The sequence below is a fragment of the Topomyia yanbarensis genome, chromosome 1 (genome assembly GCF_030247195.1).
Source record: "Topomyia yanbarensis strain Yona2022 chromosome 1, ASM3024719v1, whole genome shotgun sequence".
In the NCBI taxonomy this organism is placed as follows: Eukaryota; Metazoa; Arthropoda; class Insecta; order Diptera; family Culicidae; genus Topomyia; species Topomyia yanbarensis.
This window is the reverse complement of record NC_080670.1, coordinates 176054408-176078299: the sequence shown is the minus strand read 5'-3', so window position 1 is coordinate 176078299 and position 23892 is coordinate 176054408. Positions and strand designations below refer to the sequence as shown.

The following is a 23892-nucleotide window of genomic DNA, read 5'->3' as shown; positions in this document are numbered from 1 at the left end:
TCTTGATTTGCAATGACGAGGTTAATTATAGGAAAATCCTTCAGAACCGCAAGATGTCATGGTAAATCTCCAGATAATGATTGTTTATGACGACTTATTTTCAATGCGCTTTTTTCGGTCTCAAGTTGTATTACCGGATGTAGCGGAAGGAGATGCAACATTGGCACCGGTTATCGCTTCACAAGCAAGCCTTTAAAGGTTACCTGGCTTTTTGAGCTGATGTCTCCTTTATTTTGAACCACCAAACTAGCGAGGTATATGTTATTCTTGGTTTGACTATTGCAGAACACAACCAGTGAACCATACTTTGTCTGAGACCCCATTGTTTATCACTTGTTCTACAACACACCCAAAGAGCATCAGTTGTCTTGTTTATAACTTGCGTATTGTGTGCATTCTCATTTAATTATTTATCTGATATCAATCCCAGATACTTAAGCTCAGAGGGCATTTCAATTACTGTTCAGTTGAGCAAAAGTGTTGATATGAAACATTTCCACTTCGAAGTGAACTTCACTGCAGATTGCATTCTATTTGAGATAACAGTCACATTTTCCCCTCACGAGGATTACAACATCATCTGCAAATGGAATCACTTCGTATCCCATTTCAGTCAATAAATTCAATAGCTCATCTACAGCTAGTGACCACAATAAGGGTGACAGAACTCCGCCTTGAGGACATACCTTATTTGTTTTCAGAGTTAGTATCGTGTTTCCAAGCGTGCTAGTTATTTCACGGTTTAAATAATATTTAAATACCCTGAGATAGGAAACTCATTTTAGCTAAATGGAACTCTGTCAATACGACCAGCTTTGGTTTCACACGGCCCATAAAAGTACGAAGGAACCTAGCAAGTATTTTAAGGCTTATTTGCATAGTTTGAATCATTTCGTTTTTCAAAATACTGGTATATTTAAGACCATTAATTCTGTATCTCCGGAAGGAGAATTCCGAACGGAACAAAATTGAACCGTAAGCTATAAAGATGAAGGAAAAAGAGCACACGATATTCAACTGAATGCACGACATTACTCTAAAAATACATTTGTGATATCAACATTAAAATAATCACCAAAGCAGCCTATGCACTTTACATTCCGTTTTAATTACTTCTACGCAAATACGCAAACCTAAATAATATATATCTGTCTTATTTCCGACTTGCATTCTCTCTGTGCCACTCTTTGTTTCGGGAACTCGAAAGCGCATGCGGTATTGTTCAGTTGATGTTTTCCAATCAGGTGTTTAAATTCGGCACCTGAAAATTCCAAAAATTGGCTTACAACACACACAAGCTTTTTGCGAAAGGATAAAAGATAAAATCACCGTGTTGTATTTAAAAGAAAAATACATTGTCTAAAGCCATCTTTGTGCGTGAAGAGCACAAAATCTATAACTAAATTGGTTATAGAACTTATGATTCGACTTCGTCTCATCAGAATTCGACACTAACTTAGTGATAGGATTAAATTAGAGCCGGATTGACATTAGTTCCAAAAGCTTTTCTAGCAGGACATCACGCTGGACTAGGGATTTGTTCAGGAAAACAAATTGTCTCCGTTTTTTGGAGTAGCGTCTTTCGAGCGCTAAGTTAGTCCCATCAGTTAGTGTCGGATTCTGATGAGACGAAGTCGAAACGCAAATCCATAATTAATACAAAAAAGAACTTTAATTTCTAAATAGTTACATTTTTTGTTAATCTTCTTTTGTCACTAAAACGATATTGGTTCAACTCGTGAGTTTAGGATATAATTAAAAAGCCGGAACGACACTGCATTTCCAATGAATATGAACATAACCAAATATTCATTATCGCATGATTATCGATAGTATCACACCCATATCTCATCACTTACGTAATATTCTACTCCACTAGACCACCGGGAACCGTCTCCCTCTCTCTCTCTCTCTCTCTCTCTCTTGCGGAAGACGTAACCCTGTGCCCCAGCTGTTATATGAATGGTTATTTTTATACCAATGCTGATTCTCCCCGGTCGGCAATGCCGGATAAAATTGTAAAACGAGGTAAAAGTGTAGTTTGCAATATTTACCGACACGAGGCACGAAAAATTATTCCATCGATTGTCGGGAGGGAAAATGGCAAACATCAACATATCTACCCCGCATACACTATACACCTCTACCCATCTATGTTGGTGGTGGTATGTAGCTACCTACCTACATGTAATCCCAATTCAAACCACAATTCCACGGGGCGGCTTTGGGTCATTCGAATTGGCTTAGGGCGGTAATACACGTGCATAGCAAACGTGTGCCGTGTGCTTCCATGGGTGCATATTTTTGCATGGTTTGCTTCGATGGTGGGTATGGTCGCATCATAGATGATGAAGCGCGAAATGGTTGGAAATTACATTTTTCTTTTTCGCCCTTCGGCGGTTGTTTGGAATATTCGAGGATAGTTGTTGCTATAGACATATCTTATACATCCTCAGATTTAATGAAAAAAGTTGGTTTCTTGTGATGACGTAGTTTCGCTATCCTGAAACTAAATTGACTAGCTGCATGGTTGGACCAGATAGTGCCACGTTATCTGTCCAATCGAACTGATTTTGTAGGAATTGAGATAGTATCACACTAGCTTGCTTCAAATACCAGTCGGTGTTCCTCAGCGAATTCAACTAGAGCCTATTATCTTTGTTATGTTCATCAACGTTACCGTCAAAGATTCGTCGTTTCGGAAGTTAGGCTTAACTCACTTCTACCATTTTCTGTTGAAGTAAAACATTTAGACTCTGGCGGAAAAAACTGTCCTTTAATTGAGATTTACTCTCGAACGCATAAAACGAACCTCAGCGGAAGAATTTAGGACCCATCCATCGCCATGCAATGTATACACCCAAATATTGAAATGAATGCATCCAAAGCAGGGCCCGATTTCGGAATGTAAACAGTGAACAAAATTACATTCTCTGTGTTGTATCCGTTCTTGTTTACACTGGCATTACTGAAAATGCAGTAGCTGTAGCTGCGGCCATCAGGCCGTCGTGGTGCGGTTCGGTTGGTCTGGTATGGCGCGTGGCTGCTGAATACCTCCGTCCGAAGCACAAGCTGCTCTGCTAACGGTCGGTTTCTTTCATATTTCTAGCTCTCCGATGACGGTGGCGCGGCGGCATATCTACTGGGGACCGGAGAATGTGTGAAACTTGTCGTTTGGTTTGGTCTTTCGGTACATATTCGGCAGTCGGTTAAACTTGATTATTATCTTGTTAGCGTCCGTTTGTCCGCGACATGCTAAATTGAGTTAATTCAGTCGGTCGCGAGCCGATCGAGGTGATATCGGCATTCCGTTCCCATCAGGTTGCTGCCGTTGCTGCTAATGGTGCTCAATTCGTGTTGCGTGTTTGTGGTTCTCCGCAAATGGATGGAGTTTTTCTTTTCATTAAGCACGTACGCATTAGTTTAAGATGTTTTAATGCGTTTGTAATTTAGGAGAATTCCAATTTAATCTATATTAAAACTAGGTGGACAGTTTTAGCACCGAAGCGGGAATCCAGTTTGTGATTTTGAATTAAATGAGGAAAATGAATCAATTCATTTCACAATATGACAGACATCAAATTTTATTTATGTAGGAAACATTTTGTTCTTTGGATAACCTTTTTTATTCACCATCCATTTCTAATTCTAATTTAAGTTTGGTATTTTCTAATAATTTACGTCTCCTACAGCCTACTTTTAAACAATCCGTCATTTTACTACATAGTTGAACGCCCTTGTCAAGAGATTAGTAGATCTGTTTTACTTTTCTTGAAAAGCTTTTCGCTATTTTTTTCCAAATCTACAAATTACTTGCCAGATCAGAATTTTTTGTAATTTTCATTCTTAATTTTTTCTTAAATCCAACATGAAGTTGAGGAAATAATTCCGTCCCGGGATTGGTGAATGGTGCTACATTTCCCTGAAATGTTCACTTATAACTCAATAATCGAAAGCAACGTAACATTTTGAATTAGAAGCAATTTGGAACTGGTCTTCCTACTGAGAAACCGTAAGTTAAACTTTCTTTGACACTCACTGTGTGTTCTTTATTAAGTCACACAGACTGGCTAAGGCCATAGTGCCATCCATCTTTCCACTTATAGCGTTTCATTTGCCATGTTCAGTATGACATTAAGTGATATTCCTAAACATGTACCGACAACAGAAGGCACCCTTATTTGTAGGTGTGCTCATTTTTTTCTTTTAGGAATACGATTTACGGAGTCGAGGCGTGGGCCAAAACCGTCAGCCTGTCTGTCCAGTTTGCGCCAAAAATCAAAACCTTCCTCCAAAATGCTTGATGTAAAAGATACTTTCGCCAGCTCAAGGGAATTGATCGTTCTATATTAATATTTATCGCGCAGTCCAGGGCGATGCGAAGTAATTTCAATCTCGTCCATCAACCCTAACCGAGAAGCGGACAAAGGCCAAACCGTCACCACCACCACCACAGTACACAAATGTAACAAGTAGTAGGTACTTGAAACGCAATACGGTTTGAAATTTCTCGCGTGTTCGAACTTCCTCTGACCAGCACTCTAGGGTTTAGTATTCTCCCCGGGAGGATGCTGGTCAGCGACCGTCCGATGGACGAAGATTTTTAATGAGATGAGTTGAGTTGTTTTTTTTTTTTTGTTGCTGATGCTGAGTTGCAAACTGAAACCGTGTCTAATTAGTGACCGGAAGGGAAGAAAGGTGGGTGCAATTCGTGAAGGAAAATTTTCATTTTAGATCTCAGTCGGTATTTTTATTTTCGCACGCGCGAAATGAATTGCTAATTGTGTCGATGGCTGTTGATGATATGCCGTTCGTTTAATCTGACAAATTTTCACGGACTGATTGTATTTGTTTGATAAACGAAACATCATTCAGAAGATAAGGTTAAAAAAATGACCATCACCGATTTCCATGATTTATTTTTCCATTTTGATTTCTGCTTTTCAAATCGGAAATTTAAAAAATACGAAACCTAAAAGTAAATTTGTTTAACGTGTAGCATGTAACGATTCAGAAAAACGTCCTTACAATCATGCAATACTCTTTAGATTTTAGTATCAATTTTAGTACTAGTTTAGATTTATCATCTAACTGGGCCCAAGTTGGTGCCAGTTACTGATGAGTAGAATCCGAAACGATAAAAGCTAACTTTGTCCTCATAATCGCCGAGGATGGAAAGGAATGTTAGTTTAATATCAACAAGCGAAGATGGCTCTGGTATCGAAGGTAGAAAAATACCGGAACTGCGCTGATCACTCTTTTCGTCAAAAGGAGGTCTCTGCGCGTAATAGAAAATTGCGTGTACGAGATCGAATGGATAATCAATAACATTTGTTATTTTTACTTGTAAACATATCAATGATCCACGGTTCCGTTAAGCTACCGCTATCAGCCGTGTCCAATAAATGAATTAAAAAACAATCCTACAGCTTCAAGGACTCCCTTTGTTCAATGCTCGTAATAAATTCGATGTCTCTGAGGAAGCAGAAGATGCCTAAGTTTGTCAAAAAAAATACATGATTTAATAGGCGATTTGCGCTTGCGGGAAGCGGACCGTTCGTGACAACCGAAACAGTCAATGGACATGTGCACTTCAAAGTATGCCTCCAAAAACGGCTACTTCCACTTTTGAGGTCTCACGGATTTAGCTTCGTGCCATTACTCGAAAGATGTTCTGAAGTAGTACAAGTCTAAGGAGGTCAAACGATCTGTTGAAGGGGTGAATATTGACGAACTTTTTCTTGTGATGCAATTTTATTCCGCACGCCCTTTAATCCTCGACAACACCCTCAGCCGATGGTCGCTGAATGTTTAGTCACATGGTTCTTTAACGTTTGGAACTGGCTATGTTGGACAGTCTTGCACGAATCTCACCCACCTCCAGGAAACGATAAGAATCGACGTTCGGCCCTCGAATTTGCCAGCAAGCTACACCGTTCAGGTAACTCCCGGTGTATTTCCGAATATTCCTCCATGCAAAATAAGTGCTAGGGATAGACATGCCTCTGAATGCGGTGAGATTTATCAAACTTAAGTCGTTGTTGATGGTTGAGTGAAAGCTCTCCATGTCAATAACCGGACGTTCCTCCCGACTTGTGCATTTTTGTACCTGGTGATGGGTTTTGCCTCTATATTTTTGAACATTCTCCGTAGGTCTTGTTTAGACGCTCATAGAATTCATCTTTCACATCATCGCTTTTGTCGTTGGTAGGCGCGTAGGCTTTGATCAAGTTATAATCAAAGAACATGTCCTTTATCCTCGACCCACGATCATTCACCGGCCTCCTTCTAACACACTATGCTATATTTCCCCCTACGGAGTAAAATTTGGTTGAATACCACCGTTTCTCCACTAAGGAGAAAATTGGGTAAATTTGCGCGTGAAGGGAACAAAACCTATAACTAAATTAGTTATAGAATTTGCGTTTCGTCTCATCCGAATCTGATACTAACTTAGCAAAACTTAACTAGTGCCGAATTTACGCCAGCTCCAGAAAAAGCGAACACAAAGTGTGTTCCAGAGTCCCGTCACTAAGTTAGTGTCGGATTGTGATGAGACGAAATCGAAATTACATAACTAATTTAGTTATAGGCTTTGCGCCCTGTTTGCGCGAATGGGTTTCAGCAAATTTTCTCCTTAGGAGGAAAGATAGCATAATGCATCTTGCAATGTCTTGCTAAGTCAAACCAAATGTTTTGATTTCACTAGTTCTAAATAGCTTAAAATAAATTCCTTTACTTGCGGGACATCACGCTTGACTAGGAGTTTGCTCAGGAGCACAAGCTGTGTTCCTTAATTTTGGAGCTAGCATCAATCCGACGCTGAATTCTCGTTCTCCTGTGCCGCGGTATCGAACATCCTGAAAAGCTGCGATCTTCACCTTCACCACTTTTTGTTACTCCCGGGCAAGTAGGGCAGCTAAAGCATGTAGTAGTTCACAAGTTCCAACAGGGTTCAAACTTTCCAAGTACCAAGTTTTCAATCAGATTTCGTTCATCATTGCCGATTGTTCCATCCTGTATCTATTGTTACATTTTCGGGGTTGTTCGGTTGTTATTTGGCATGCCGCCTTAATCGGCTGCGATACCTAGCTTCGTGATAGGGCTGCCATCTTGAAGCTAGCTGTCGAGGTGCCGCCCGTTCCGGGACAGGCGCTGCTGTCATGGAGAACAGAAGCTCTTCTATTTGGCCCTACCTGGCAGCATACAACGGGGTTGGTTCCCGATCATCGCTAAGGTTGCCCGTAGCCCAGTTAACGCTACGTGGAGGTAGGGATAGGAGTTCTGTATGAGAGTTTGTTGTTTTACCGCACTTTACACCGAGATTTGGTGCATTCGCATCGAAGGAAAAAATATATAAAATTCCAACTCAGTATATGTTACATTGCATTCTTCATTTGTCTGAACAAATTGATTGCCTTGAGGAAGATTAAAATTTTCTGCTCGCTGTCGTTGTCGTCGGCTCGATATCGTGCTTTTTTCTCGTTTCGTCATATTTCCTGCAGTAGAGGATCACATAACGGGTCGTCTACGACAATCGCGTAAGCATTGGGTAAACACTCGCTGATCAGCCGAGTTCTCGCCGTCTGTCTACATTGTCGTGTCAAGTTTGATTTCGCGAAGCATTACTTCAGCGTACGAAGACCATTGAACCATTGATTTCGGATAGCTGCTTTGATATATTTGACTGCGTCTGCCCCTGGAACGGAGCAATGTTCCTGAGTTCTCTTGTGAGTCTATCAGCCGCCTCGTTACTACGGATCTGGAATCCGGCAAAGCTTCATTGGATTATATCGTAGCAGGCTTTCAATCTACTGGATCCACGGATGTACCGGCTTCGATTGCCGATAAACAGCTGGCCGAGTCGGACATGATCACTAAATCGCTGACTGTGTCGTATACGGACGGCTAGTGTTGTTTTTCTTGCGAATGCCTCTGCCGAGAAGACACTGCATTGCGGTGGAAGGCCAAGTGACTGTTGGAAGTGTTCTCCAAATACTCCCGCGCTTACTGCGGTATCGCCTTTCGAGCCATCAGTGTAGACGACTGTTGAACGACTGAAACGATTTGTCAGGAGCTCTTGAATAACTGGATGAACAATTCACGAGGGGTTTCCAGCTAATACGTGCATCTTGATGTTTCAAATGAACTGGAGCTTGCGATCAAACCACTTTCGATCAAATTAGTCGCGTTAGGGTGTAGATGTTTGAAAAAAGCGTTACGACCATTTCTGTCAAATGTTTGGAAGCTTGTTGTACTAGGGGAAGGTCAGAATTCTCCCTGCTGTTTCCCAACATTCTGGGGACTGGTGACGTATGCTATAGATGCATATCTGTTCATCTTGTTTATATACGGGTGCCATGGTTTTAATGAAAGCATCTCCACCCCTAATATCGAGTCATGTACCATAAAAAAGTCGCAAAGTAGTAAATGCGAATTCGATTTGTAGTAAAGCAGAGCTTTAACCACGGGGTAACTTTGCATTGATCGTCCTAGATTTGCATGCCTTCTTTGTCAATTTGCAGTGCGCTGTGAAGTTGAGTGATCGGTCGAGAGTGACACTGAGGGTTCCCAGGCGTACTTCTGCCAGGATACTGTTTAACACGTTGATCCTTTTTCCGCGTATCTGCAACTTCTGCAGAGTGTGTAAGATGTGATACCTCCGGGTAGTGTAGTAAGTCATGTCAAGCGACGCTATCAGACAGTGCTTGTCACGGTTGGGTGATGACCTCCAAAACTCCGCAAGATATGTGTCAGTACCTCGACCGGACCCAAAAGACAAGGCACAAATCCCCGACTATGTACGAGGAATGTGCCATTTGAGCCATATTCTGATTCCTGAAGGGTGGGAATACGCCACTGTGCCATATTCTGTTGAAGAGTTCCAACAATGCAAATGTAGTCGCTGAAGCATTGGATAACCAATATAGTTCGGGCCTTAAGAAACACTTCGTCATCTATCGAGTGTCCACAGAAGCTCGTTCAGAGTGAAAAGACGGTGTTGTAAATATCGTCGGTAGTTGGCGTGAAACTCACGCGGTTTCGTTGGGCCTTTCCTTCTCCCATTGGAACAATGGCGAATAGCTGGAGGTTGTGGATTTTTCGCTGTAATGTTGTGCCAGTTCTTAAGCTGCTTCTTCCGCCTTATTCCTGTAGCCACTTGACCGTTTAATGACGGTTGGTCGATGTTGACGTTTCCCAGTCCGCCACGTCTCCGCCGCAGTGGAACTTGGAGATATCTTCGCGACGAATTCCTTCCACGATCGTTGTTTGGCGTCATGGATCGACTTTCTTGCGGCTGACCGCGCCTCTTGGAAGCGTTTTTTGCATTAGCTTTCCGTGGATACACCTTAGTGCTCTTAATGTTTTTCTTCTCGTTTTGACGGCCGCTTTGACCTCCGGATACCACTATGGAGCCGCTTTTGGACCGACTCAGCCGGCCGTTCGGGGTATCGCGGTGTTTGCTGCTTTAATCAAACGGTCAACGAAACAGTCGCTTAATATTGCGACACCCGGTCCAATAGCGTTGCCGGTCAATCGCTCGTAGGTTGTCCGATCTGCTTGATCGTAGATCCGTTTTTGTCTTTACGTTGGAATATGTGACAGTTCAGGAGCGGAAACGAGAATGGAAAAATGATTATGTAATTGAAGATTTCATAATACAAGTATTATTTATAGTATATAAACTTTGGTATTATTAAAATAAATGAAATAACAAACATGTATTGGCTTCTTTCTCCGCGAATGAATGAATAAGACGCCGATTGCCGAATAAGAGATTGCTGATAGATGATTTAGTGGACTAATAGCAAACATGGTTGAACAGTCATCATTCCACTCAGACAAGACCATGTGTAACCCCCACGCACATTAAATTTTCAGTGGATTAATTCCCTAGTTGGTCAAATAAACACTAAACAAACAAAGCAATTAGTTTGGTCAATCAAAAGAAATGTCAGCTCAATTGGCATCAACAGGCGGATTCCCTTACAATGCCATCAAATCAACGAATATTTAATACATGCATCTATTAATATTCAAATGTTTAGACAAAATCAACTGATAACAATCCAGAAATTTTTTGTCTGTGTTAAAGGGATAAAACCGTAGGGCGTATGGTGTTGCTCGTGACACCACGGGCGGGTAAAGCCAAACAATTCTCGTACAGTAATTTTTCAAGGGTCTATTTCCATGGTGTCTATCACCAGTCTACCGTCATCTCTGTTCATTAGTTGCTCTATGAAAAGATATCGTCAGTCATTCTCAAGTTGATTCAATTATCATTGCAGCTGTAGGAATGTGTTTTCTTCCTTTTAATTACACCGTGCGGATTGTGTATGGCTTATGTAGAATACTTCAGGCATGGAATGAATTGTAAGTGAGATTAATTTTTTACATGTTTACAACAAGTATTGTATATTTTTGGGATTTGGTTTCCCGTTAATCGCACCTAACATGTCTGATGAATGGGTCTGAGTCACTAAGTATACAGTCATTTTGCATTTAAGTCATTCAGCACAACGGTTATTTGGCATAAGGGTCATTTGACAGATTTGAGAACTGATTACGCTGAAGGTCATTTCAAATAATGGACCTAGTTTATTTTGTCTCAAGAATAACGGTCATTTGGTATAATTTCTAATTTTGCGTAAAGTGAAGGTCATCTAGCATAATATTGAGAAGTCATCACATTGGAGGCCATTTAACATTCTTTATCTACAGGGAAACAGACATTTTAGACTATGCGAGAAGTAAGGTCATTCGACATAATTTTGAGCCGCGCTGCAGCTGAAGGTACAACATTATTTAGTTTAATCTTCTATACATAGACATTGGCTTCGTTCTACGTGGAAGAGCAGTGCAGCCATCGATGGCTCAATATGTGCAAATTCATTCAATAAATCATCGTTTGAAAAACTTTGCGATATCCAGAAATGATAAAATTAACTATCGTCTGGATCGAACGGTATATAATTCAACAGAACAGCTCATGCTATAAAGAAGGATAAGGATAATATTAACTATTTAAACGCTTTATGGAAAGCTAAAACTTACTGGCGATCATAATATTATTTTACTTTTTAATGACATTCAATTAGCTAGAGATTTGTAAGCGTCGGAAGTCTCCTCCGTGAAGATTGTTGATACTATCGCGTGTTTTAAATTGCCGTATAAGTTTTTAAATTATAAAGCAAGAAATGTTTGTGTTTGTTTGATGTGTTTACTGTGAACCGACCTTCCACTAATCACAGTTGATAGATCTTTGGAAAGCAACTATCATCAGCATGCAGCCACCATAGCTTTTAAAACCCACCACTAGATGTCGTCGACGGAAAGGGGTGGCGGTAGGCGAAGGAACGGGTGGGGTGGCGATCAACCTGATTGGGTAGCTCGCTGCGCGTTATGTACCATAGACGGGGGCAATGAACTTGACCAAAGGGGAATGACCGAGGCTGCTCTAGCTCGCTTCGATTAACTTACAACGGGAAAGGTCGATCACTTACCCGGAAAGCGTCGAACAGTCAAGTTATTTGAAGAGCAACTATTGGAGTAAATTTATAAGTGAAATTGAAATCGTGAGGAGCCCAAGTGGACAACAGGTAAAGTCCGAATATGATGTCATGGCCCAAAAAAAAGACCAAGAATGCCCGTCAGGTTACATAACCACGATTTGTGTTCTGTTATCTACAGGACCCCGCAGTTTTTGCTGAAAATATAACCGACGCGCAGTACGTTGGCGGTACACCTGTTCATCACACCACGTCATTGTTCCGGGATTCCGGCTTGCCATCGATTAGCCGAAGACCAAGGCCGCAACCACCATTTGCGAACCCAACGACACCGAAGATCGCCACCCCTTCATCGGTTCCAGTCCGGCGGACGGCAAAAGGCCATAGACGCGGCGGAAAGGAGAACGGGAGTTCGACAGTAGGAGAATAAGGTGGTGAAGCAGCAAAAAAAGGTCAGATAGAATTAAGAAGTGGAAAGTGGAAGAGTTAGAAGAAAGAGTTTGTGAAAGTGAGGAAAATAAAAGTAGAACTTGCATCAACTAATCGGGTATTTCCTTGCTACCCGCGAAACTCCAGGATAAGCGTGCCGACCCTGAGGTCTTTGTTTCAGGGAGTCTCAGCAGTGCTTACAGCTGGGGCTGGCCAACACTTACAGATTACTAAGCATAGAAAGTTATGAAAATTAGAGCCGTAGTGCTCAAGTGAGATCAAGGATGTGAAATATACAGATCGAAAAACTAGAAGTGGCAGGGGGTCATTAGAAACAGACGTAAAATCTTACAGACTAATCTTTTGTCTTCTACTAGCGGGAGTACAATGGCTCTGATTTTCATAACTTTCTCTACTTCGTAATCTCTAGCTAATTGAATGTCGTTACTAAAAAAAAGAAGGTGTGACTACATAAGCTCGACTCCAGCCAGCAGAAGACAAAAGATTAGCCTGTAGGATTTTAAGCCTGTTTCTAATGACCCTGCCACTTCTTGTTTTCCAATCTGAATATTTCACATCCTTGCTCTCAGTTGAGTACTATGGCTCTAATTTTCATAACCTTCCCTACTTAATAATCTCCAGCTAATCGAATGTCGTTAAAAAAGTGTGACTGCATAAGTCGTAATAAAAAAACGAAGGCTTGTAATAATGATAAAACATACACCTGATGAATTGATGAATACTACAACGTAAGAAATAGGCTAACAATTCATTATTGCGAAAATGAACAAATTCAAGAGTTTCAAAAATGAAACTCAAAAGAAATGCTCTTATTCAGAAGAAGACAAAATCAATTCTAAAATATACTCGCTCGAAAAATAATCAATATCAGTTAATGAAAAACACATTATTATTGCTTAGTGCAGCTTAAACTGTATTGGTCAATCGTTGATGAAGTACACTTTGGATAGTTAGTATAACTTGAAAAAACGCGCGCTGAAACGATTGTTTGGAATGAATATGTTTTTTTCATCGTAGTTTAGTATTAGTAAAAGTTCCTATTACTGTGAAACCATTATAAGTGTGCAATTCTAAATATTTTCTTAAATTTAACTTGGTTCGTCTGCTAGAGTCCATCAAAATTCCAACTATCAATTTTCATATGAGCCTGACAAAATCGGGTTAAAAACTGAGCAAATCAAGGGTAGACAAAATCGGGTCTTCACTGTAGATATAACAGAACTCGCGAGCACTTCGTCGCTCATAGTCAGTTATTTCGAATTCAAGTTACCTATTTCGTAAATCGTATTATTTCTACAAATGATAAATTCCTCAACTTCTCGGCAGCCGGCTGCCCAGAGCAATATTCGGCACGGCATTATTGGCCACCAATAATGGGCAATCTCTTTGGCGTGCGCTATTATTCTAATGAGCAGAAGTCTTTAACATATTACCTTCGAGGATTTTTTGTCGCATGTAATTTGAAAGGCTCGTTAAGTGACGGGGGGTGACGACTATCGCGCTGACGTATATTTCAAGTGATTAAACCAATTTGTTGGTTTGTTTAGAGTGTGTTTCTGCAGCTAGCTGGAACTGATTTATAGGGCATTTGATCGGCGGGGGGTATACGCATGATTATGTCTGAGTGAAGTGATGGTCGATGAATCATGAGAATTGGCAGTCCGCATCTGCAACTAGTTTGCCTGTTTGTGGCAGTACGAGAAACGTATAGTTGATTGAACCTTTGCATTTAGTCCATGAAGTTTAATGTATTATTTGTTTTCTTATAGGTGGTGACATGTTGTTTTTAGTGGTATATGCACTGTGTGTTACAAAGTGCCATACCAGCCATATTTCATCATGGGCGTAGTTTTGTTGTGCCTGGATTATTGTCAGAGAATGCGACCAAAACAGGAATCTTCTTTAATTCTTACATGCTCTGGCTTTAGAACATTGTTGTATTTAAGTAATAAACTAATTTCTATTCAATCTTCTTGTTTTTCATTCTTGTCAATATTTACAGTAGTTGGCATAAGAAATCGTCGGTAGTGTGTCCGCTATACAGGTATTTAGGTAATGCTTAAATTATACCACTCAAACTATACTTCAATTAGTATAAGAAGACTTGCTAATATTGGTTGCATACATGGTATCGTTCGTGGAAAAAGAAAACAATACAGGGAATAATAAAGTCGTTTAATGCTTGGACAATATCTGATTCAATTCAACATTAATAACACGCCCGACGGCCTGCTGTCCGGAGTTGACTTTGCTTTCTTACAACCGAGAATGCCCGAAGTAATTCAATAAACGATGAATCTATCACAATTTCTCGGCAACCGGCTGTCTAGAGCAATAAAAATATGATAAAACTTCTGACAGTTACATAGATCATATCACTTATCAAGGTGAATTTAGATTGGTGTAACTTTTACCCTATCCCACCAACAAAAATGTCTTCCCGTGGCAAACGTGGAGATGCAGACATATACACGGTCTCCATTACAACGTTTGTCACACTAACATTCCCTTCTTTCTCCGATGGCTGTGAGGACGTGGCCGGTGCCGTTAAGCAGAATTCTTGAAAGGTGCACATTGAGGATGGATAGCTACTCCCAGGCGCCATTCGTTGATTCTCTGTTCAATTTCGCAAAATAACTTACTGGATGATCGGTTTCCAAAATTATTCCAAATGTCCGTTATGTTAAACGTCCATTATGCCAAATGACCTTATGTCCAATGAATTTATGCCCGCTCCCTGATGAATAGACGTTCCTTTAGTGTTCAATTTGTACAGAAAAATCCCAAATAAATCAATATAACTGTACCGAAATATATTTTCTTGGCCGCAGAATAATGCGATGCGCATATTGGAACCATCCTAACGGACTTAATACCATTACTGCCACGAGAAACAAACGACAGTACTGCATATAGACTATTTCGAATCGAAGTACGAGAAGTCAATGGCTCCGGCAAATGTTCAAATTGAGTTCCAAGTTTTATCAGTGCTAGACGATCTGATTCCATGCTAATAGTATCAACTCCAAACCCGTACAGCAATGAAAATTTGCAATGCGGCAGGATTATCGATCTGCCTTTGGGTAGATGATATCCGTGTTCCCCTCTCACCTGGCAAAAGAAAAACCAATTACTGAAAAGTCATTTAACCGGTATTCAGTGTGTTGAAGCACGCTGAGAAAAATAAAGAAGAGATGGGGTGTAATTGTTCTTTCAGTGTTAAAATGGAATAGATACTCGGTACTTTGTGAAAATTTTCAAACAATAAGTCACGTCTGAAACAACGCCGACGGCCAAATTCAGCGACGTAGTCATTTGTTTTGATAATTTACACCTTTCATTTCTTTTCTTGTTTTCATAACCGAAAAAATCTCAATCCTAGCATCCGGAGTGGGCCGCCGCAAAGCTGAGATGAGATAAGGAGCTATTTTTCACACCACCGCGTCGTTGAAACTGAGCGCGACCACGACGACGACGGTATGCGGTGATCTATCACCGCAGGCCGGCGGCGCCAATGATGTCATTCTACTGCTGGCTACAAGGGAATTAGTTTCGATTCTACTTTATTTATGTTTATTAGCATGCTTGGCGCGCGCACAAAAGAGCTTCCAATGTGACACACTCGGGCATGAAGCAAGTGTCGGGTGCTTGTCCGCATTATAAAAACCGACAGCAAGTGATTTGTGAGGAGTTCATTAAGAGGAAAAATGAAAATTAACCTTCAAGTTTCAATTTCGATGGACATCGAACAACTTCGCGAAAATGACTGCGTAGTGTAGTAACGCAATGTACTAAGTGCAATCTATTCATTGTAAATCGATAAATCAATGCAGTAGTGTTGGACAGAGTCGTTCGTCAAATTATTTAAACGACGTTTAGACCATATCTCATCGCTTATACAAATGTTGAAAAATTACTGCTCATTAACTCATTTCATTTGTGACAAGACAAGCTACAGAGCAGAAATTTGACCATTTGTTCGAACATATCAATCGCACTTACCTTGCCGATAGAGCGCCAAAACACCGTCGAACCACCGCCTGCTGAGAGTTGAAACTGCAAACTACGCCACAGGATTAATATTCCGTTTTTTCGCTTGTTTCTTCCTTCGGCTTTCGTGCTCTGTCAGTCCCACCAGCAGCACCAACAAAAAACGTAATCAACCTTGACTGCACCGCAGATCGCAAAACCCAAATGGAGCAACTAACAGCACACAAAAAAAAAACGCCAAAACAGGAAAACTTCGTCGCACCTCGCACAATCCTCGTCTGATCAAAGCAATATCAGAATCTGACACGATGGGCTTTTCATTGACACTGACATTGTTGTTGTGCTCCTTTCATCTCATCGTGACACGTCTCCTCGTCTGTATCAGACTTGACACTACGGCTTTCTTTGTATGATAATTATTCTTTTCTCTCTCTCTCTCTCTCGGTACGCACACCCCCTTTTCCTTTGATTATCGAACTTATGCACTTGCTAGCCGTCACAATCTTTACTGGCAACAGCTCCACCACCACCGCCACCCAGCAGCAGCAGCAGCAGCACCGACCGCCATATAGGATTAATGGAAATTCCTTTTTCGCTCCTTACTCGTATCAAATCTGCCACTTCAGATGCACAGATGAACTTTCACGTGACCCACCGCCACCATGCCGGTGAGAGGTCTCCGTGTCACAACAATAGATCGCAAAACAGTACACGGCCCACTGCGTTCGGTAGGTATCTTCTACTCACACACACACGTACAGTTATAACACACTGGTACTGGCACCGGTGTCGTGTCTCGGTTTCGGCGGTGTATCACTCGTCTCGCTGTACGACGACGATACGGTAGTCCCTGCTCGGTTCGTTGATTATTACGCTGCTCGATCTGTAAAACACCGAAAATAAAAAAAGAGGATATGTATTACCTTTTCAGTGTTATCATCTTCAACCGGGTACCCCGGGATGACCTTTACGTGAAACATTGAACAAAAAAGCAAAAGTAGGGGTGGTGAAAGAATTTCTTTTCTTGTTCGTTGTGGCAGGACGACGACTTTATGCTACTGAGGACGCCGGGCCGTGTGCATGTGAGAGTTTGTAATTGCGAAAAAAAAAGAAGGGGGCCGGGATGTTGTGTCTGGATGGAATGAAACCAGAGCATGGACATGGATTTGCTGTGTGGAATGTGTAGAGTCTTACAGTAGCAGATATTCTGTGTTGTTTTATCGTGCATTTACTCTCCTTCTTGTTAAAATTAATATTTTCTTTTGGCTAGAAAATTACACTTCACCATTGTACCGAGTAGAGTACGACAATACTAACGTGTCAAAGGGAAATAAATAAAATAGGATCATACCGGCTTGAACCTTCGTTCGAACCGGTCACAAATCTTGATAGCTCCTGGTTTACCTAGAGTTTTTCAACAGCAACAAGGCTACCTATATTTTCGCTCGATCAGTCTTCTCAAGACTACCTATATTTTTTCGACAATTAGTCTTTTTCAAGACTACCTACTTTTTCTACTCAATCAGTCTTTTTCAAGACTAAAACATTTTTCAAGAACAATTCAGCCTAAAGAAATATTTAATTCTTCCAACATGCCTGGGTCCTCCCAGAAAGGTCGTGTGCCAAAAATTAAAGCTAAACGGAAAAGGGTATCTTCTCCACCCGAAAATTCAATTGACTGCAGCAACTCTTTCGATGTTTTATCCGAATGTGAAGCTGATGAAATTTCTAAATTTCCTCGCATTGCGCATAATGCCAATGAGAAGAAAACGCAATCACCTCCGCCTATAACAGTGACGATCTCCGACTTCAAAGCCTTTCGAACTGAACTTTCGACGTTCCTTCCGGACGTAAAAGTCTCTTTTCAGATTGGCCGAAGAGGAGAATGTCGAGTTACAGCGGAGGAATTGATTGGCCACAAACGACTACTCCAGTATCTTACGGAGAAGTTATATAAATTTTATTCATATGATTTCAAGACAGATAGACCATTCAAGGCTGTCTTGAAATATCCAATGAATTGAAAAATTTACTTGGCTTTTCTCAGAGGCGACGCGTGGTTTCACCGTTAACCTGTTCAATGTACCACAAAGGCCCTCAAAACGTCAATCATCTCTAATTCGTCTCCATGAGACGTTTTTAGATCAGCTGAGTATTTATTGTTTATCTCTTCTGACGTTACTCGGGTGGGTTCGACGTCCGACAAAATCGTCGATTCCATCCAACATCTAAAGAATATGTTGTCGACGGGTTTTCTGTTCGCAAGAGCTGAGCAAAACAAATTTGTTGTCAGAACCCACCGGTGAATTGGGTCATAAAATGAGAAAAAAAACTCTTTTTTATTACATACATCGATAAAGCTGATTTTCGTGATTGCAACAATGTATTTTTCCAACTCAGGAAACGTGAAAATAAAATTTAAATTTAAAATAAAGAAATATGTTGACTGTCTGAATTTGACACTATCAGAAGGATTTGACATTTTGAATTTCACGACAAATGATGCCCTGTCAGAAAAAATGAACACATGTTTTCCCGGTTTTCCCGCAGGGTTATTTTTATTTGACATAAACACCATAGACTTTTCTACGGCTCATGTACGTACACGGCACATGACACAAATACTACATCACAAGCTGGTGGAAAATAATAAACAAAGACGGCAAAAGTAAATGGGATTGTTTTCAACCAGGATACTTCATTAGTGTTCGTGAGACCGGTCGCAAAGAACTCAATACAATGAATATAGTTTTTTTTTCATTTTGGGTGTTGTCATGATGGGCCAAATGTAAACAACCGCAGTTTTCCTATGTATGATTGCCAAGTTTATATAAGATTTATTTTAAAAAGCAAAAAAATCGTTTTTACGTATTGGCGATTCTACGTTGAAACCGCTCGCAGATAGCGCTGGAAGGAAAGTGTTACTGATTTGATTCTGTTCTGTCATAGTGCATATATTTTCTGTAAACATTGGTAAAAAATGACTTTTAAACACCAAATTACCGATCAATTTGTTGATAATTGTTTATGAAAATGAAGGAAAAGCATCATTTTATAAGATGACGAGTAAACATCTTGCGAAAAGAGTGTAAAACCTAGTTTTTTCAAATATTATTCGCAGAGCTATATGCGCGCTGTTTCGAAATGTAATTTGTTGAGCACCGTAGCCGCCGCAACAGCATCTCCCGTTCGTCCTAAGTTAAGCTAAACCTTTATGAGATGGTGTAAATTCATGAAACTCTCCAGATCAGGCGAGGAAAGAATATATCCGGCTAATAGGAAAGTGTCAGCTTTGTATCATGCACAGCCGATCCTTCTCTCCGATAGTCTTCACTGAATCTCCTACGTAGTTCAAAATATGAAGGAGTTTGACATTGGTACTGATTGGGTCTCGGTTTCGAGTTGGAACTTTATTTATGGAACGATTTTTCATAACCACAACAATACCCCGATTACATTTCGAAGAAATGTATGAGTGAAATAGTTGCAAATGGCTGTAATTTCAGAATAATTGCAAATAAAACTAAATTTCTTACTCGTTTCATTCATATTTTGGCAGTGGTAAGCTTTTTCCGAGAAGATAATGAAGATTTTGTTGTAAGCTACGACTCACTTACGGGTGAAAAAAGCAAACTGTATCACTTTGCCAGTTCATGAGCTGAATCATAGGTGTCGCATGACTAATTTTGGCTTTGCCGCAAATCGCCAATCATAACGAATTTATTTTTGAAATGATGTTTTATTATGTCTATTGGACCTAAAATTTATCGAATGGAATGGGATACTGTATATAGCTTAATGACCCAATTCTCTTACAAACGTCTGATAGAATATTTAAAAGAGCAAAAAGTACATTGAGTGAATATATTTGAAAATCTGCTACGAATAGGTTTCGTACAGAAAACTTTCGTAAAATATATGAATTTTTCGTGCATATGATGAATCATTCGTAGTTCTACGGAAACGTTTTTATTTTCATTAAGAGTTTTTCGTAAAAAACCACGAAAAGACTTTCGAACGCTTATTACGAATCTGTTACATAATTCAAACGAATTGTTCCATAAAATACACGAATGTCTTTATAAGATTTACGAGCATCTTTCGCAATATGAACATTTTTTTCAGAAGTATCCCGAATTTTTTCGTATATCTGCTAAAAATAGATTAGATGCTTTAATTTTGTGAACTAACTGAAAACATGGCGACTTGATGGACGAAAATTTTCGTTATTTTTAAATATTTTATGTACATTGCACGAAATTCATGATAGAAAACTAAGCTACGATGAATTTCGTGAGCAGTTATAAATCATGGTATGATATGAATTAACTTGAAATGTAGAATCTTGTGTTCTATACACAAAGAAATATTCGTCCTTCTGTATAATAAAGATTGAAATATTTGTCAACCGGTTTAAAGTCTTCCCTCAACTATTTCAAATGGGATATAACTTTGAATGTTCCTCGTGCAATTCATTGAATCTAGAAAAAAAATATTTTTCTCGTGAAATATCGTAGGCATAAGATATTTAACATCAACCCGTTCATTATACCAATAGAACACGAGATCATTCGAACAATCCCTGGTTTGAGTTTATGTCCATTTTCCACTCTCAGTACCAAGAAAGACCAAGAAAGCGTTCGACCGACTGTTATGCACATACGGCGCCACGCGCTCAAAAATTATAAATCGATCTCGCTTGCACACAACTCTAACGCCCATATGGGCGCTATAGCAATGCACGCTGGTTCAATATTTGACTTGAACCGGTGAACATGGAAATAGAAAAAGCCGTCGCCCATGGCACTCTCGCTGCTGTTCCAGCCGTCGCTCATGCAGCTGCTCTATCCAGAGCATGCGGTGAGAGTACGAGATGCGTACATGGCTGAGATTGAACCGGTCATGGGCAGAAAGAAATTTTTTGAAATGTACCTGCTTGGTATACTAGGTTGGTTTTGTCGTTTGGATCAAATTGTCGAACTTCAAGGTTGGGAGATTATTACTTTCATTTAAATTAATTTGAGTGCTGCTGCTATTAATTTTGACTGAAATGGATTTCGGGTCAGTTTTTCTTTACCTGATCAATGAACAGGTTGAACGTACCGACGCGTCGCCTCTGGCTTTTCTCCTTCACAAGTTATTCTTATGAAGAGAAAGGCTACCGGCGATGACACGCCAGTACGCTCTGGAATTATCCAGGAGCTATATTTAATTCATTTTAACCGTAATGAGGTTAATAATTTGAAAGTAATTGAAAAAGCACGTTTTATGTTCCACGTGCGAGTAAAGTGGGAACATTATAGACGACATGGGGGCAGAATTCAAAATCTGACCCAGTGTCGTAGATGCCAAGGCTTTGGGCACGGTTTCAAATGCGCTAATTGTAGCGAAAATCATAAATCGAATTTCTGGGGTTGTCCTGTTCGAGAAAAAAATATAAATTCTCGTTCTAGACAACAAAAACAACAAATAAAAACCTGTTTTAATCCACCTAGAGGTGCAATTGTGCCTTTCTCATTTCTCAAAACTATGATTTAATAGCTGGTTCGGACAATATAACATTATGGAAATGTCTTTCATTCTTATTACACTTGGTAAGCATATATAAGAGCACCTTTTTGCATTCATCGCGGTATCGGTTTGAATCGGAGTTTTCTATGTGATCGACCTCCACAACCCGTAACTCCGGTGCTGGAAGTCGGATGGAGATGGAATTTAATATCAGTTTCTGGGGACGCAACACCTTTCATTTGAGACTAAGTTGAGCAAATCTAGCCATTTTCGAGAAACCAATATAACCGTTATTCTGACTTTGGATGCTTCCAGATCCGTCGATGGTGGCCAGTGTGGCCAAAGAGACTTTGAATGACTGTTGGGGACCTAGATCTACAAATTCAACAGTTGTGTTTACATTTTGGAAAAAAAATCACCTTTTTACATTCATCGCAGAATTCGTTAGAATCGGGATTTGCTGCGTGATCGTACGTATCACCCTGTAATTCAGGAACCAGAACTCGGATCCACACAAAATTCAACAGCAGCTGATGGACCTTTCATTTAAAATTAAGTTTGTCAAAATCGGTTCAGAAAATTCCGAGAAACCGATTTGGAAAAATCAACAAATTTTGTTTTGTAACCATACTCTTCAACTCGTAATTCGGAACAAGATGTCGGTTGAAAATGAAATTCAATAGCAACCTATGAGAATAGTATACCTTTCATTTGAATCTTAGTTTGTAAAAATCGGTTCAGCCATCTCCGAGAAACCGATGTGGATATTAGGTTAACAAATCCACACATACACATACACACATACATACATACACACATACATACACACAGATATTTTGCGATCTCGGCGAACTGAGTCGAATGTTATATGAGACTCGGCCCTCCGGGCCTCGGTTAGAAAGTCGGTTTTTGGAGCAATTGCATAACCTTTCTATATAAGAAAAGCAAAAGAATAATATTTAATTAGCTTAATAAGCATGAGTTCAATGTTATCTTCATGTGATTATAATTTGCAAAGGTTGGTGGAATGCGTTTGAACGTGTAGGGAATGGGGGTTTAGTAGAGTGGGTGTGGAGGATGCGTCAGAAATCCTTCATCTTATTTCGGTATACGGGGTGGATGAAGGAAATCTGGCCGTGAGGGTGATCCAAGAAGAGGGGAGTTATGAAGAAGGGAGGTGTAAGGGCAAGGTGGGGAGGGGGGGAAGGGGCGGCTACGCAATACTCAACTGTATATTTTGCCTTCCATTTGAGACTTGGTTTGAGAAAATCGGTTCAGTCATCACCGATGAACCGATGTGACTTTAATTGTGGAATATGCCCGGAATTCCGGACTTCCGGAATCGTCAATAGTGGACAATATATTCAAAGAATGTTTGATTGGCAATCAGTGATCTAGATCTACGATTAGAAGTAATTTGGTGACCATTTCAACAGTTTTTAGCCTCTGAGGTATTACGATTATACCGATTTATATGGGAAATTCCAGTGTATCCTTACTAACACCCCTGTAACTCCGGAAGCAAGAGTCAGAACCGAATGAAATTCAGCAGCAGTCAATGGCATTACTGTATCTTTCATTTGAAATTAAGTTCGTAAAAATCGGTAGAGAATTCGTTCTGGAATGGGTGTGATATTAGCTTAGGAACTTGGTGGGCTCCCCGGGGGCGTCATGAACAGTCATAGGTGGCCAATGTGGTCAAAGCTGCTTTGATTGATCATTAGTGAACTTAGACCCGCAAACTAGAGTAATGTTACATCAATTTTAATATGTTTTACATCATTTGAACATCATGGTGGTACCAGTTTATATGGGAATTTGCTGTGTGACCGCACTCTTCAACCCGTAACTCCGGAACCGGAAGTCGGATCAACTAAAAATTCAATAGCAGCTTATGGGAGCGTTATACCTTTCAGATGAAACTAAGTTTGCGAAAATCGGTTCAGCCATCTCTGAGAAAATTGTGTGAGTTTAAATGACACACACACACATACATACACACACAGACATTTGCCGATCTCGACGAACTGAATCGAATGGTGTATGATACTCGGCCCTCCGGGCCTCGGTTAGAAAGTCGATTTTTACAGTGATTGCATAGCCTTTCTTTATATGAGAAAGGCAAAAATGTACCTACTTCTTCAGGTACACTTCAAGAAAACACGCCCAAACGTGTTAATCCGATTCAAAATAGATTAACAACTTCTTCTACTTCCGTCACACCATCCTACAATGGTGTGTCATCTTATGCTTCAGTGGCAGGTAGCAATGCCAAAATAACGGCTACAACTACCACGCCCTCAATCTCGTTTGCACCCAACGCTTTCTTTAGTCCAATGGATCTAGGTAGCGTAACGGAAGAAAAATTAAAATACCTACAGGAGGCTATGTTACCTATGATGATTGTCATGCTAAATTCTACCTCCATGTT

General features: G+C 40.2%; 1 protein-coding gene across 6 annotated transcripts in view; it reads right to left on the bottom strand.

Annotated features, from left to right (window-relative positions):
* LOC131682103 (Ca(2+)/calmodulin-responsive adenylate cyclase) overlaps positions 1-23892 on the bottom strand; it is a 162729-nt gene that overhangs the window by 123699 nt on the left and 15138 nt on the right. For all 6 annotated transcript variants that reach the window (XM_058963324.1, XM_058963332.1, XM_058963358.1 and 3 more), the window contains one exon: positions 15963-16833. The gene's annotated coding sequence lies outside the window, so the exon portion shown is untranslated. The remainder of the gene's footprint in view (positions 1-15962; positions 16834-23892) is intronic.